The following is a 5,169-nucleotide window of genomic DNA, read 5'->3' as shown; positions in this document are numbered from 1 at the left end:
TTCCAATAATTCTTCAGTTACATATCAACAGAAATTTCATCAAAAACATAGCTTAATTATGAAAATAGATCGAATCAGGTGTTTAATCAATAAAAAGCAGCTTACCGGGTTCGAATTTGGCGAGACGAACTTCGGAATCGAACTTAGGAAATAAAAAACATAAAATATGATTTTTTGAGAATTTTGACTTTCGAGCTTCCAATTCTTTCTCTCACGATCCCAAACCATCTAAATTTTGAATTTGAATCCAAATAAATTTCCCTCACAATAAAAAGAACTTATTATAAATCCTTTTTATAATTGAGGGATATAACTGATAAAATTAAAAACTCAAAGGGACAATTTAATACTTAGCTACCAAGGTAAGTGACCAAAATAAATCTTATTTAAACCATTAGACAACATACATAACTATATAAAACTAGAATACAAGGTTGAATTCTCACCAAACTTGGATGACCCATGTTGTGATTTACCCTTCATCCTTTATTAATTTTTTTCAAACAACCCACGTGCTCTATTTTCTTTTCTTATTTCCTTTATTCTTTCACTGCTACTATTTGCATAGCACTATGAAATTTCTTTAACATTCTGTACTTCATATAAACAGCATCACACATTAGTTGGACCTCCTCATCCTCAATATAAGTCAATTGCTATAGAAACACTAATAGATTTTGTGATATAGGATGAAACATTACATAGAATGAAATAATGTAATTAAGCAGTAACAGAACCTTGAAATAAGGTACAGAAGCTCGGTAGCCAACAAGAGTAGAGTAAGATACACATATGATTGTAGTAGTAGTTCAACGCTCCGTTATGGAAAGGAGTTTGCAAGTGATGCAGTAGCCATGAAAGGTGAACAAAAATGAAATGAATGAAACTGTCTGAAAGATCACTCCAGTTATATACACTCCAAATGAATCCACAGGGAGTATAACTCAAGATAAAAGCACGAATACCAGAAAAGGAAAGATAAAGTAAGTTGCAAGGCTTTAATCAATGGTACAGATGCAAGAGTCCATTGTAAATTATTTATCTACATTTGGAAAATGGGTTTTTAAAATTAATTCCCATCACTTGTAGCTTTTCTTTGATTTATCTGTTCCTTTATTAATGAGTTAGTTTTTTTTCTTTCCAGTTGGCATGAGCTAAAAATAATACCAAGTCCTTTGTGGATGCAAAAGTTGGTCGAAAGTGAAAGCTGAAAGCAATTGATTCCAACCATGGTTGCATTATCCTTACTTGAGTGGCCCTCAATTTGTTTACTAAAATAATAGTATGATAATACAATTATTTGTCAATCAAACTTTAAATCATTTCGTATATTTTAATTTGAAAGAAATCTAACCCCATATTGGGGTGTGACAATTCTCCCCTCCTTAAAAGAATTTCTTCCTCGAAATTCATTCATGTCACATAATTACATAAATGAAACTTCCATCAGTTCTTTCATATCTTCAAGTAGCTTTTACAAAAATATATGTCCTCTACTAATCCATAACCAACTGAGTATACATTGTCATAAGAACTCTCCTTCATTCAAATATAATAACCATAAAAAATTTATCCTTGTGGAATCAATTCGACCTTGGTTAGGAGAATAGGCCCACAGAGTGATAACATATCCCAATTTCATTTCTGGAGCTGGATCGAGATTTCTCAAATAAGTAACTATCACATGTAAAATAGCAGAAAATTTAAAACTTTCATTGAACATGTAAACTCATAAAATCATTTATAAATACAAAAGTAGACTTTACCTATATTCAGAAATAAAACAGATTTTTTAGACTTGTATATAAAACAAAATACAACATACATGCCCCCTAATCACATGTACCATACTCTACAAGCAAAGCCGGAAGAGCTCCCTTACTGAATTCGATAGATGCACTGATACAATTCTTTTAACCTGCAATGGTGAGTAATAGAGTGAACTTCGGAAAGCTCGGTAATACAGAACTACCAGATGATGCTACATGACATGCAGATAAATGGGAAGCCATAATTTCCTTATTGAATCAAATGTATACCAATTGTAGAATAATTTGGGGTTCCATTAGTAGTTCATCGAGTAGAAGCCATGAATCTCAGTTCATAAGAAACCTTTCATACAATCACGTTTTCATGAGGTCGAATAGGATGTCTAGTGTATTCCATCAGTATGATAAAATCATAATAGGTACACTAATCAAATGATAGTTCAGTAAAATCCCATAAACCATACTGTAGTGGATCTTTTTAAACTCGTATTTTAAAACCATCTTACAAAGAGTTAACCTAATAGAACATCTTAGGGCCTGAGAGCCTACCCAAGAAAGTTTGGGGCCAAGGGGCCTACCTAAGAACACATCTTAGAGCCGCGGGGCCTACCCGAGAATGATCTCAGGGCCGCAGAGCCTACCTAAAAGTCACATTAGGTCCATAAAAAGTTTTCAGCTTGATCAGAGTTGTACTAAACAAATCTGTATCTCCAAGATACAATTTTTGCCGTGATACAAATCCATAAGCCATCACCATTAAGTCGGTGCATCCATAAAACGGTAACCATAGATTTCAGTGTACCTCATGTTAAAACAAAAAAACAATTTATTAAAAAATAAGGAACACACTAGAGAAATCCCATTACTTATCAGAGGCATTTTGTAGTTATCAGCATATATAACATGAAACTGATGTCTTTTGATCAGATCCCAGGAACGATGTCCTATTGAAGAGAATCAATTACTAACTGATCTAATTAGACATTTAAGGTTGATACTTTAGAATCCCACTATGTTTTCATATGCGTCAAGAGAGAGTTCAGGTGTGACCGGAGTAATTTGAACTGATAAATGAGAAACGAAGATTCAGGGCACTTACCATCCATGTCAATCGATCGAACTATCGAATAACTCCCAAAACTAATGTATATTAACGAGATAATTCATTGCCCTTCCATGGTATTCACTCTTTAATACTAATAAATCTTATTCATAGACCATCTTTAGAAACATCGCTAAATATACCTTAAAGAATCGAACAGGCATCCTTATAATCTTTATTTTCTTTCCACATTACTACAATATCAGGAATTGATGACGTATTTGATTCTTAGTTCATAACCATAGGGACTGTACATCATACAAGTTTATTGTATTTCCAGACTTATCCAATTACTTACTAAATTCTCCGTCATTAAGGATCCTTGGTTCATTTAACAATTAATGCTATCACGGTTACTTCATAGTTTTCCAGAGTAATTCAGACACTTTTGAGTTTCGGATACATGTTGTACTTCCGCTCAGTTCACGTTGGTCATATACTAAAATCATTTTGTTATTCGTTATTGATTTATCTCACGAATATCCACTTCTTAATATCGAATGCGCTCTAACGTTGAGCTGAGCTGAATACTTCCATAATTATTATCAATCCAAACTTGAGGAGACGAACTATCATTCAAGTGGTATCTATGCCATTCAAGTACTAATATAGCACTAGCATTGTTTGACCGGCTTAAATTGTGTTTCATAACATTAAAGAGAAATACAACATCCATGTTTATTTGAATTTCTTAATTAATCTAAGACATTTACTTAGTATAGACCATAAGGGCATTTTGGTTATTTTGGTGCTAAATGTTTTTCCATTCTTTTCAAAGCTTGAGGATATCTATTCATTTCTGAACTTGGTGTTATTCTTGAGTCATTCCATTACAAGGGTACTTTGGTCATTTTATAGATCCAGTGTATTTAAATCATTTCTTTCCATCTGATCTTATCATTTAATTCAAATGTATCATCTTTTCCAGTCCTTTCAAACAATTATGACAAAATAGCACCCTCGATAATTTATTCTTCAGGTATTTACTCGTAACTTAGAGATTTCCAGGATAAAAGCCTTTTCAGACATTACTAACGAATTATTAGGAATTTTTCATACAAAAGTAGGATCTCAACCATTAAATCAGTAATTTATCGGTTTAAGAACAAATTCTCATGTTACTTTCTCATTCAGAGTCAACTTGGACTATTTTTACCTCTCAAGGGCATTTTCGTAATTTCTTAACCAGATAATTTCGGTATTAACTCTTAACAAAAATAATTTATACTTTAGAGATCCAATGGTTAATTGCTTTCCCGAATATTCTTTGATATCGAAGTGATTCCTTAACAGACTTCTAGTATTTTGTATAAACCCTATTGGGTTAAAACCCGGTTATCCAAATTTTCTAAGCAAATTAGCATTTCTTATGAACATATGTATTTTTATCAGATCAATATATCTTTTCAGAGTTATTAATCAACTTCCCGGGATAATTCTTGTTATCTTACAATATAAGGGTATTTCTATAATTTTACCCTATCGAAATATTCTCATAATTTCCCATCCAAGTACCTTTGATGAAATAAATTATATGTTACAGATCCAAGCTAATTCCTTTATCACTAAACACAGAACTTGTAATTTTAATTATAACAATCAATCAATTCCTTATAAAAGTCATCTGAACCATAATCAGTTACTGAATTTTTATCGTATTCGGATCGAGTTTAGAAATTAATTAACTACACATATGAGACTCATATTATCTTATTAATGCATTTACCAATATTCACATGTTCCATAAAGCATAAAGAGGTAGTAAAGTATTACCTCGATTTTTGTGCCATACTGGTTGACCATAAAAAAAATTCCATTCGAACCCCCTCGATCTTGAAAAACAACTTCCAATAATTATTCAGTTACATATCAACAGAAATTTCATCAAAAACAGAGCTTAATTGTGAAAATGGATCGAATCAGGTGTTTAATCAATAAAAAACAGCTTACCGGGTTTGAATTTGGCAAGACGAACTTCGGAATCGAACTCAGGACATAAAAAAACATAAAATATGATTTTTTGAGAATTTTGACTTTCGAGCTTCCAATTCTTTCTCTCACGATCCCAAACCATCTAAATTTTGAATTTGAATCCAAATAAATTTCTCTCCCAATAAAAATAACTTATTATAAATCCTTTTTATAATTGGGGGATATAACTGATAAAATTAAAAACTCAAAGGGCCAATTTAATACTTAGCTACCAAGGTAAGTGACTAAAATAAATCTTATATAAACCATTAGACAACATACATAACTATATAGAACTAGAATACAAGATTGAATTCTCACCAAACT

The 5,169-nt window shown here is 31.9% G+C and overlaps 1 pseudogene; it reads right to left on the bottom strand.

Moving 5' to 3' along the window:
- Window positions 1-397: 397 nt before the first annotated feature.
- LOC120125770 lies at window positions 398-1,239 on the bottom strand (annotated as a pseudogene).
- Between the last annotated feature and the right edge of the window lie 3,930 nt (window positions 1,240-5,169).

Source organism: Hibiscus syriacus, unplaced genomic scaffold, assembly GCF_006381635.1.
Source record: "Hibiscus syriacus cultivar Baekdansim isolate YM2019G1 unplaced genomic scaffold, ASM638163v2 tig00110443_pilon, whole genome shotgun sequence".
NCBI classification, from domain to species: Eukaryota; Viridiplantae; Streptophyta; class Magnoliopsida; order Malvales; family Malvaceae; genus Hibiscus; species Hibiscus syriacus.
The sequence above is the reverse complement of the archived record's forward strand: the minus strand, read 5'-3'. Positions and strand labels throughout refer to the sequence as shown.